General features: G+C 38.2%; 1 protein-coding gene across 1 annotated transcript in view; it reads right to left on the bottom strand.

Annotated features, from left to right (window-relative positions):
* Positions 1–12,683, bottom strand: part of ELAVL3 (ELAV like RNA binding protein 3) — a gene marked incomplete at its 5' end in the record, with an annotated part of 105,340 nt that overhangs the window by 9,871 nt on the left and 82,786 nt on the right. The gene's annotated exons all lie outside the window — the stretch shown is intronic.

Below are 12,683 nucleotides of genomic sequence, written 5' to 3'. Positions count from 1 at the left end.
GTAATCAGATAACAATATTTCAAAAAAGACACGGTGACAGAATAAACTTAAACTATTTCTCACTTCAGGAATATACAAAGTTTGTGCATTGAACACAACGTTCAATGTCTGGATGACAAGAGCAAACAGTAACGCTAGACAACTCTCAAATACAAAAATACACTGAAATAAAATTCTGGTAAAGCTTTTATCTTATGAGAAATCTACTTTATTCTCCAAGAAATAACTGAAAGGGGACAAAAAGAGTACTATAAGTTGATACATTCAGCATCTACTATAATAATGCCACACTGGGCCTTAATCAAGTCCAGGTGTCTATGGTCTAAAATTTAATTCCCAGCCAATTTGATTATTACAGATGAGCTAACAGGTTTGGTGTAGTATTTGAGTGATGGCAGTGAACAGATTAGATTGTTTCAGCTGATTCAAAATTATTGTACTAGTATATAAGAGATTGTATTATACTTTGCTTCCTCTTCTCTACCACTCAGGTAAAATATTTATTTATATTATATTATATTATATTACATTCCATTTTGTTTGTCCTGTAAGAATATTGTCAGGAGCTAAGAATGCTACCATATTTATTAATCTAGGGTTGTCCACTCTGCATGGAATCAATTTCATCCCACCAATGCAGCAAATAGATGTCAACGACACACTTCCGTACACACTATACAGGTAGTTCCCCCCCCCCAACTTATGGACAGTCATTGGGACCAGAAACTCCATCACTAAGGAACATAGTCTAAGGCATGATGTACATGATCATGTCCATTTATGACAACACCAGTGGTCTCCTTTGCCATTATTAACCAAATCCTGCATGGCGGCAGTACCGAGAGATGGAGTTCGCTGTGAGAATCAGAGGTTTGAAAGAAGAACCCAAGCCAAAAACTATAGACCAATATTGCTTTTAAATACTGATTATAAGATATTTGCAAAAATCTTAGCTAATAGATTAATGAAGGTAATGCAGCAAATGATTCATAGTGATCAAACTGGATTTATAAGTGGTAGACAAATGAAGAATAATGTGAGACATATTGTAGATTTATTGGAATTCTTGGAAAGAAATAACCAGGTCTCTGCAGCGCTGATCTTTTTGGATGCTGAAAAAGCCTTTGATCAATTGGATTGGCAATTTTTGGTGAAAGTACTGGAGAAAATGGAGTTTGGGGAAAAATTTTTACAACCTATTAGGGCAATATATCAGAAGCAAACAACTCGTATAATAGTCAACAGTAGTCTGACAGAAACATGTAATATTGAAAAGGGTACAAGACAGGGATGTCTGTTGTCACCCTTACTGTTTGTCTTAACATTGGAAATATTATTGATTAAAATACAAGATTCAAATAAAATCAAGGGAATTAAAATAAGAGATCAGGATTATAGACTGAGAGTGTTTGCGGACGACCTGGTTATTACAGTAACTCAACCAATTTACTCAGTTGTAGAGTTGATGGAAATAATAATGTTATATGGGAAAGTTTCTGGATTTAAGATAAACACACAAAAAACCAAAATACTGTCAAAGAATATGACCATAGAACAAAAGGTTGCTCTAGAAGAGTTAACGGGATTTGAAATATTTAAAAAGATTAAATATTTGGGGGGTCTATCTGTCAGCCTCAAATGTGAAGTTATATAAGAACAATTATGAATTCTTATGGGTAAAAACACAAAAAGAATTAGATAGTTGGAAAAAACTACAATTATCTTTATTGGGAAGAATTGCAGCAGTGAAAATGAATGTTTTGCCAAAATTTTTATTTTTATTTCAAATGATACCTATACTTAAAAAGGATTTAAATCTGGAGGAATGGCAAAAAGGTATTAATAAATTTGTTTAAGCAGGGAAAAAGCCACGAGTTAAATTTAAGATAATGCAAGACACGCGTGAAAGAGGTGGTCTTAAAATGCGTAATTTTAAATTATATTATGAGGCTGCTGCTTTATCATCGATAAGTGACTGGTTTAATTTAACACAAGGGAGATTATTAAATCTTGAGGGTTATGACTTGTTATTTGGCTGGCATGCATACTTATTGTATGATAAGAAGGTGGATAATGTGTTTAAGATACATATATTAAGGTATGCTCTGTTGCGAGTCTGGAAAAAATATAGACATAAGTTAAATTATAAGATACCAATTTGGACAATACCTAAACATGCAATAGAAAATATAAATGTTGGATTTAAACATGATGCGACTACATATAAGGAAATTTTAAGGCTAGAAAGGAATGTATGGCAATTGAAGCCATATAATATTTTAAAAGAAGAAAAGATTGTACAAACTTGGTTCCAGTATGGGCAGTTACAGGCAAGATGGAAAGAGGATCAGAAAGTTGGTTTCTCGATAATGGATGAAAATTTGGTAAAACAAATTAGAGATCAAGGTCAAGCACATATAAGAAGAATATATAATGCATTGATAGAAATTGATTCAGAAACGGAACTTGTTAAAGATTGTATGATAAAGTGGGCCCAGAACTTTCAGGAGGTTATAACAATGGATACTTGGGAAAAGATTTGGGTTAGAAACGTAAAATTTACACAGGCCCAAAATTTAAGAGAGAATTTTTATAAAATGTTTTTATAAAATGTTTTATAAAATTAGCAAGTATGTATCCGAACTGCCAGCCCAGATGCTGGAGGTGTGGTTGTGAGGATGCAACGTATTTTTATATATGGTGGACTTGTAAAAAAGTTAAAGCTTTTTGGATTAAAATTTGGTGGAATATGCAAAAGATATTTAAGAAAAGGATAAAGTTTTCTCCGCAGTTGTTTTTGTTGGGTATTATTACAGATTTTACTGTCATAGACACTAAATTGATGTTGAATCTAATTACGGCAGCAAGACTTTTAGTAGCGCAATATTGGAAGAAGGAGGAACTGCCGACTATAGAAGAGTGGACTTTGAAAGTTTCTAACTTGGCGGAAATGACAAAGATTTCAGCATATTTGAAAGAACAATCGCAACAGAGATATATTGTGGAATGGAGAAGATGGATTGAATATATTCAGAATAAATATGGGACTAAAAAGTTTCATTTAGCATTTGAATAAGTAGTGGTTTTATATGATGTATTATTAGTTATTAGTTATTTGTTAGCAATATGATGACTATGGAGAGTTAAAGTGCGACAGAATTTAATGTTTTACTTTTGGGTTGTTAGCATATTTTAGCTTATGTTTGTAATACTATACCCTGTATTCAGCTCTGGGAAGTCAGGGAGGGGGGAGGGGTGGGTAGGGGTGGGTTGGGGAGAGGGGAGGGAGAGGAGGGTTTTTTTCTTTGTTTCTTTTTTCTATCTTAAAAATGTATTGTAAAACTTTTCAATTAAAAAAAAGAAAGAAAACAGATGAACCTAATTCACACCTGCAGGCTGGGTGATCACACTGTGTTGAAGGAGAATAACTACAATTATAACTAATGCTGATTGCATAAAAATCACAAAATTAAACATTTATCTCAAAACCAATTTTCTGCAGCTGGTGTCCATGCCCCATTTGTAGATAAGTGATGAAATATAATCTAGATGAATTCGGCATATTAAGTCATGAGAGTTAAAATAATACATACTATTGATATGTGAGTCTTTCTGTAACTACTCTAATGTTATCTGGATCAGATTTCAATCCTGTGAAATACCTAAAGCTGCCTTTATCTGAACACCTGTTAGGAAAGAGTCAAATCAATTTCTTGTATCTCCAGTACAAGATATCTGCCATGTTCTACTACAGTCTGTCCTTCAGAACTATCTAGGCATTCAAAGCTACAGCAGATTGTTTTAAGGGAAAGGACTAGAAACCTGGAGACTGTGAATTCTATTTCTGCCCTATGCACAAAGCCAGCTGGGAAGGAGACAATGGCAAACCACTTCTGAAAATTCTTGCTAAAAAACTGCATTAATAGCCAATGCTGGTGGCACCATAAAAAAAGGAAGGAGGGGGGATTTTTTCTGGAGATGATGAAGAGAAAGAGAGAAAAAAATCAGTTAATGAAACAAGATTACTAGTACAAGGAAAGAATATTTCCAACAAAAATCTTCACTCAGAATGGGTGCTTTCAATACCATACAAAACTTGGTTGCTCTCAAATGCAATGGTACTTTTGGGGTTGATGAAAATACTTTGTTTAGGGAAAATTCTTCATGGCACAAGCTGGCAATTTCATTAACTGACAGAAAATCATGGCAATTGCCAGCCGCATAGGAAATACTGTGGAAGGAACCAATCTAGTGGTTCAAGGAAAGGGACAGGTTATGCAGGTTTTGTAACAGCAGACAGCAATAATGATTGTGTTTTGATGAATCTAACAGAGACACAAATAGGCATCTCCAAATGTGAGACACAATGCTCTTATTGTGGAGCATACAAATATACACAACATACAGCTGAATATACTAACTGCTCACAGCAGTGTAAGTTGCTCAGTGAAGTTTCCCTTCATTGGGAACAGAATGGCCAGTAATACTGTGCTATTTTTTTCCTGCAAGAAGGATTTTTGAGCTGTGACGTCAGGACACAGATGTCACAACTCTGCCCCTCTGCTACTGTCACACTGCCTATTGTCTATTTACATGCAGTACTTTAGGAATGCAATACTCATATAATAAAAGAATAAAATAAACCACCAACATTGATGCTATTAATGTTTTCAACTAGGTTTTCTGCAACTATTGTGGCATAAGTGAAGACTTGATATTCCTTGTTCTCCTGTGGTCTTGAGGAAGCTGGACAAAATGGTAATCCATCACACATAAATCTTTACTAAACTAGGAAGGGCTTATATTATTCATTTCAAACACTTTTCCTCTCTTATCACATGAGGATGGCAGGAATGCTGATTTTGCTAATAGGTCACATAATATAACACTAGTTCCCAGTATTTCTGATTCAAAAACCATCTAGGAATTCAATACTGATCTATCAGGATCTAGAGCAGGGGTGTCAAACTCAATTTCATTGAGGGCCACATCAGCATTGCGGTTGCCCTCAGGGGGCTGGGTGGGTATGGCCTGGGTGGGCGTGGCCTACTGGGTGGGCATGGCTAAAGTGCCTATGGCCTACTGGGTGGGCATGGCCAGCTCTACATCGTTCGCATCAAGGGTGCCTATGGGGGCCTGGGCAGGAGTGGGACAGATCTGAGGGTCTCTGGCAGGAGAAGGGTCTCTGGGCCAGGGCCAAGGCAGTGGGGGCCGTTCCCTCACTGTTTCCAGGATGGCTTCGCGGGCCGCATGAAACCACTTCGCGGGCCGGATCTGGCCTCCGGGGCTTGTGTTTGACATGTCTGATCTAGAGCAAGATATTTTCCTTGAAAGACATAAAAGCAATACAGCATCTTCTCTACCATCTGATACTAAATTATTTCAACACATAATGATGTATCTTAAAGCAGCAACATATTGATCTAGAATTACTTTTGTGTGCTGGTTTTAAATATATGTTTTTAAAAATGCACACATTTCTTATATTTGATCCACAATAGACAAATTGTACAATATTCTCAAAGCTTCTGCTAGAGTTTACTTGAGTTTATTTCACCACTCATAAGCTTAGCTAAAAGGGCCCATCTCATTTCCACAATTAAACTATTGTAGCTTAATTGTTCTTAACCTGAAGGAATGCCGTTGTCAGGTATCAAGTGCAACTCAAAAGCATCTTTAATTTTGTATACAAATTTTTAATTTGTTTAACGAAAACTGAGAAGTTTACCTGCAATATAGCAAGTTATTATTCAGTAATTTAAAGCATTTATATGACACTTATCCTTTATGTATTCCTAAGATTCACAACATTAAAAATACTAAAGTAAAAATAACAAAACAAAGGAAACCTATAGCAGTACTTTAAAATAATTTAAGATACTGTTTATCATATTTATATCCCACCACAATCTTATGCAAACTCTTAGTAGCGTTATCCCTTAAGCCAGACATATCAAACTCGCGATGTCACGTGACGTCGCGCAATGTATCAGAGCTTTTTCGCCATTGCCGGCAATGGGGTGGGCATGGTTTCTTCATGAAGTGACTGGCCCACGGGCCAGCAGTTTGACACCCCTGCCTTAAGCTAATAGCCAGGGGTTTATTTATTTACATTTATTATTGTAAGAACCTACTTCAAAACTTCATCCCAAGAAAGCAGGACTCTTGGAACAGTTTCATTCCAAAAGGAACTTTTATTAGGAGAAGCTGATAGCAGGCATAGAAGACAGGATCTGAGGGTTTCCCACTCAGATCAATAGGTTAAGAGTTCTAAGCAAACACCACCCCAATAGTTCATCTGGTCAGTTTAAATTAGCCAATCCTCAGGTGTTAAATCTGTTGTGGGAATGAAGCTGATAAAGGAGTCCATTCCCATGCCTGTGAAGACATTGGGTCTTCGCACATGTCTCTTCCACAGCGAAAGATAAGCCAGATGGCCGGAGGCACATTCCTTTCTCACCCCAGGTTGCCATCAAGGCAGAAACAGTTCAAAGAGCGAACATGTAGAAGCAGCAGAGAGGATACATTGTAGCAAAGCAAAAGGGCATCCCACAGATTCTTTCCCCCTCCCCCTCAGGAGAATGGCAGAACCCACAGAAAGAAATGTAAAGAAATGAATTAGACCCCCCCAGGAAGGAAATGGGTTCTGACATGCCAGCCCCCTTTAAAAAAAGAAAGATCTACCTGTAGAAAGATAAAATAAAGAGAGATAAAGACAAATATTAGTCTGGTTTATTTGGATATGCAGCATGAAATTTACTAAGCAATTTGGGAGGTCTAACATGACAAGTCTGAACCCATTCATTTTGTGAAGGAGGCAGATGTTTCTACGCTATGAGGTATTGGGTGGAACCATGATGTTTCCTGGAGTCTAGAATCTCCTTGATTTCAAAATGCTGTTCATCTTCTACCATGATTGGAGGAGGGAAAGGAGCTACAGCTGGCCTTAAGGGTGACTGCAGTTTGCATTTCAGAAGGCTGCAATGAAACCTGTCTGAGCATCCTAGCGAGCTCCAATTCTACTGTGACAGGATTGATTATTCTTCTAATGGGAAATGGCCCACAAATTTTGGGCTTAGTTTCTTTGAGGGCTGCAGGGATTTTAGGTATTTTGTTGACAGATAAACTCTCTCTCCCACTTGAAACTGTTTGGGTTCACTTTGTTTCTTATCTGCCTGGAATTTATATGCTTCCCTAGCCTCATCTAATGCCTTTCTTGCAACTGGCCAGGTATTTTGCAATTGTGCAATCCATTCCTTCAGGGAAGAGATAGTTGATTCGCTCGATGGTAATTCAGGCATTGGGTTAAAACTTTGTCCCTGTCAGGGCCCACTTCAAAACCTCATTCCAAGAAAGCAGAACTCTTGGAACGTTTCTTTCCAAAAAGAACTTTTATTAGGAGAAGCTGATAGCAGACATGATAGGCAGGATCTGAGGGTTTCCTGCTCAGATCAATAGGTTAAAAGAGTCCCAAGCATAACCCCACTCCAATAGTTCATCTGATCAGTTTGAATGGGCCAATCCCCAGATGTTAAGTCCACTGTGGGAAAGGAGCTGATAATTGGGTCCTTTCCCATGCTTGCAAAGATGTTGTTGGGTCTTCACACCTTCCCTTCCGCAATGAGAGGTAAGCTAGATGGCTGGAGACACATTCCTTTCTCACCCTAAGGTAACATCAAGGTAGAGACAGTTCAAAGAGTAAGTATGTAGGAACAGCGGAAAGGATACATTGTAGCAAAGCAGAATAACATATCACAGAGCCTTCTCCCCTCCCCCTCAGGAGAATGGCAGAACCCTCAGAAAGAAATGAGATATACCCCCCTGGGGAAAGAATGGGTTCTGACATCTTGCCCCCCCTTAGAGAAAAGACAAATCCACCTGTAGAAAATAGGAAAAAAAGGGAGACAAGGATTAATCTGGTTTATCTGGGTATGCAGCATGAAACTTACTAAGTAGTCGGGTGGCCCTAACATGACGTTTCTGAACCCACTCATTTTGGGAAGGCAGCAGATATTTCCATACTACTAGATATTAGGTGGAACCATGATGCTTCCTGGAATCTAGGATTTCTTTTATTTCAAAATGCTGTTCACTTTCCACCATGATTGGAGGAGGGGAAGTGATTGCAATTCACTTTTTAAAAGGCTGCAGTGGAAAATTGGGTGAACTTGTCTGAGTGTCTTTGGGAGCTCCAATTCTACAGTGACAGGATTATTCTTTTAATGGGAAATCGTCCCACAAATTTTGTTCCTAACTTTTTTGAGGGCTGCAGTGATTTTAGGTATTTTGTTGATAGGTAAACTTTCTCTCCTACTTGAAATGGTTTGGATTCACTTTGTTTCTTATCTGCTTGGAATTTATATGCTTCCCTAGCTTTGTCTAATGCCTTTCTCATGACTGGCCAGATACTTTTGTAATTGTGCAATCCACTCCTTCAGGGAAGAGATGGTTGGGTCACTTGATGGGAGTTCAGGCATCAGGTTAAAACTTTGTCCTGTTGCCACCTGGAAAGAAGTGTAACCAATGCTGGAATGTACTGCGTTGTTATAAGCGACTTCTGTGCACAGGAGTAGGTTGGTCTAATTGTCCTGCTGGTAATTAATGAAACATCTTAGGTACTGCTCCAGTACTGAGTTTGACTGTTCAGTCACACCATTTGTCTATGGATGATGACTATATGACCTATATTACCTGTTTGGTCCCCAACAGTCCCAGGAATGTTTTCCAAAACTCTGATGTGAACTGTACCCCTCTATCTGATATGATTCATTGTGGGGCTCCATGAAGTCGATAAATATGTTGGACAAACAGCTTTGCAAGTGTCTTTGCATTGGGGATTTTTTGGCATGGGATAAAATGTACTTGTTTAGAGAACAAATCTGTCATGACCCAAATGACTGTGTACCCTCCACTATCTGGTAACTCCACAATAAAGTCCATACAGATTTCTCTCCAAGGCACTGATGGAGTCGCTATTGGTTGCAACAAGCCTGGGGTCTTTCCTTGCCTTCTCTTTACCGCAGCACAAATTGGCCAACTGGCCATGTAACTTTCAATGGCCTTTTTTATTGATGGCCACCAAAACTGCCATTTCACCAGGTGCAAAGTTTTTATGAACCTGAAATGACCAGCTGATTTTGAATTGTGGCATAACTGCATGAATGTCAGTCTCTGGCTCTTTGGAATGTACAGCTTTTCTCAAACCCATGGTAAACCATTGGTCATGGTGCATAGGTTCTTGTGGCTTAGGAATGATTTTTCGGTTTCTAGTGCTTTTTTGAATTTAATCCCTGCTTGGCTCGCTAGGGGCTTTTGAAGTTTGGCTTGTGCTCGGGTGGTTACTTGTGCTGGTAATTGCTTTGATGGCATAAGTGGATCTCTTATTTCTGTTTGGTTGCTATTGTACTGGGGCAGTCTGGACAATGCATCCACTAAGAAATTCTTTCCCCCCGGTAAGTGCTTTAGAGTAAAATTAAACCGGTGCAAATACTGTGACCATCTTGCTTGCTTAGGGGTCAGTTTCCTGAGTGCTTTTAGTGCTTCCAGGTTCTTGTGGTCAGTCCACACTTGGAAAGGAATTTTGTTCCCCTCCAGGAAGTGCCACCAGGTTAGAAGGGCCCATCAGACTGTGTAAGCCTCCTTCTCCCAAACTGCCCACCTTTGCTCTGTTTCTGTGAGTTTCCTTGATGTGTATGCTCAAGGCTGAAATTTCCCTTCATCATTCTCTTGTAATAGTACTGCCCCACAGCCACATCACTAGCATCAGCCTGAATCACGAAAGGTTTTTTGGTATCAGGGTACCTTAGAACTGGTTCAGCAAAAAATAGTCTTTTTAACCTTTGAAATGTGGTTTGACATTCTACTGTCCATTTCAATAGTTGACTCACCTTTGGTTTCCCTTCCCCTTTTGTCTTTAACAAGTTACTATGGTAATTTGTAGTGGGATGTGTGCAAAGGAGGGGATGAATAGCCAGTAAAAGTTAGCAAATCCAAGGAAACTTTGCAAAATTGCTTCCTGGTGCAGGGCAGAGCCCATTCTAGTACAACTCAGACTTTCCTGGGGTCCATCTCTATGCCATTCAGCGAGATGTGATACCCCAGGTAGTCGATTTTTTCCTTATGAAATTCACACTTAGACAGTTTAGCATAGAGGTGACCTGCCTGGAGTTTTTTCAGCACGGTTCTGATTAATTTCACATGTTCTTCTTTTGTTTCAATGAATATCAAGATATCATCCAGGAAAACAAGCCCCCCTTTATACAGGTGCTCTCAGAGCACATCATTTATTAATTGCATGAATACTGTGGGTGCCCCTTGGAGGCTGAAGGGTAGAACCCTGAATTGGTAACACCCTAAGGGGAAATTGAAAGCAGTTTTCCACTCATCTCATTCTTTAATTCTAATCCTGTAATGCGCCTCCCTCAAGTCCAGTTTCAAAAAGATTTTTCCTTTTGATAGGTGTGCTAGCATGTCCTTCATGAGAGGGAGGGAGTATAGGTTACTCTCGCTCACTGCATTCAGAGATCTATAGAACATGCAGAGGCTAAGAATCCCATCTTTCTTTTCTCGAAATAACAAGGCTGAGGTCTTGGGTTTTGCTGGCTGGAAGAAACCCGTTTCCATGTTTTTGTCTATGAACTTTTGCATTTTACATTTATAAATGTAATTAAAGCAATCTACAATAAGCAAATAGCCAAAATAATGATTAATGGAGATATGACTGAAAAGATTAATATTATGAAGGGAACAAGGCAGGGATGCCCTTTATCCCAATTATTGTTTATATTGACACTAGAGATACTAAATAGAACAATAAGACAGAATAAGGATATAAAAGGTATGAAAGTTAAGAGAGAAAAATATAAGCTACAAGCTTTCGCAGATGATCTAGTATTTATCTTGGAGAAGCCATTAGAGACAGGACCTGTATTAATAGAACAAATAGAAAAATATGGTGAGGTAGCAGGTTTGAAGATTAATAAAGATAAAACAAAAATGTTAGTGAAAAATATTACTGAAAAAAAAAGAATTGATGGGAAAGTTAGAGATGCAGATTGTAAAGAAGGTAAAATATCTGGGGATTCACCTGACAGCAAGATGTATAACAATTAAAGAAGATAACTATTATAAACTGAAAAGACAAATCGAATCATTTGCCTTTTCTGCGCCCTCTCCTGTGAGGGACCTCGACTTGGAAAGGCAGCCCCGCTCTCGCGTCAGGAAATAGGAGAAGCGAGAAATAGATGCCTCTGTTTTCCCCCCGAAAGCAGGCGTACTACTCGAAGCAAAAAAGGAGAAGAGAGGGAAATATTTGAATACCTTTTTCTTAATTGGCTTATACTCTTTGGTTGCGCTGTGCCCTGTTTGCAACTCTGTTACTTACTGAGAGAATGTTGGTGAAATCGCTTTCCGGGGGCACAAAAGGAGGAAAGATTGCCAAGAAGTGCTCTTACCTGTATACTGGCATTGTGAAGATTCTGGATTTCCCTCTCAGCCTTCCTATCTTAGGAAGATCCAGCAGAGATTGACCAAAAAGTTCATCTGGGGTCTGAATTCTCATGCAGTGAAAAGGAGAGGGCTTGCAACTTCTGGTTGTAGTTATCCATGTTTCTGCATACTGAAATAGTCGGCCACTTGTACAAATACAGAGCCTATCATGCTTATGGATTACTGATTCACATTTCCCATGGATTGTCTTCTGTCCATGGGAGGGAAGCTTGGTAGATTCTAAATTTCATAATTTTAGTTATTCCTTTGGCAGGGTATATATGAGAACAAGCTGCAAAGATCTTTAAAAACATGTTTCTTACACATTTATATTTTTGAATCATAAATATTAAATCTTTGTTCTTTTCAATGATCCATACTAATGCTTTAGAAATATAATTTCCAGTTTTAGCTACAGTAAGCAAGCAAATTACACTAAAGCTAAATTTAACATTACTTGTTAAAGATCTTTACTATATATCAGAATTAGTATTCTTACAGTCACAATCTTATTCCTATTCAATTTAGCTGATTTTAAAATGCAATGTAAATACATAAGCACATAAAAAGAAAACAGAAGAAACAGCTGCAAATTAACTCAACAGTTCTATGCTTAGCAACATTTCCCTTTAATCCAAGTCCTTGCTCTTTCCAAATCTATTTCAGGGTTTACTTTCTATATATACACAAACAATGGGAAATGAGTTTCTGGGCTGGTTCAAATTTTTTACACATTCCAAAAATTATGTCATGAGTGATGTATTTATAGATGTATAATTGACAGTACAATTGGCAGCGCAGACATGCCAAATGCTTCTAAAGTGAGAACCAAAATACATATACACACAATTTTTTCTCCCCTAAATTTTCAGGTAATGTATCTATTCCATATAAATATATAAGCATGATAGGCTCTGTATTTGTACAAGTGGCCAACTATTTCAGTGTGCAGAAACGTGGATAACTACAACCAGAAGTTGCAAGCCCTCTCCTTTTCACTGCATGGGAATTCAGACCCAAGATGAACTTTTTGGTCAATCTCTGCTGGATCTTATTTATTTATTTATTTATTTTTATTTTAATTCCATTTATATCCCGCCCTTCTCCGAAGACTCAGGGCAGCTTACAAGCTTAGCAGTAGCCTTCATTCTATGTATATGCCTGCTTATTACGGCTTTCACACACACACACCCCAA

This window comes from Vipera ursinii (assembly GCF_947247035.1).
Source record: "Vipera ursinii genome assembly, chromosome: 2".
NCBI classification, from domain to species: Eukaryota; Metazoa; Chordata; class Lepidosauria; order Squamata; family Viperidae; genus Vipera; species Vipera ursinii.
The sequence above is the reverse complement of the archived record's forward strand: the minus strand, read 5'-3'. Positions and strand labels throughout refer to the sequence as shown.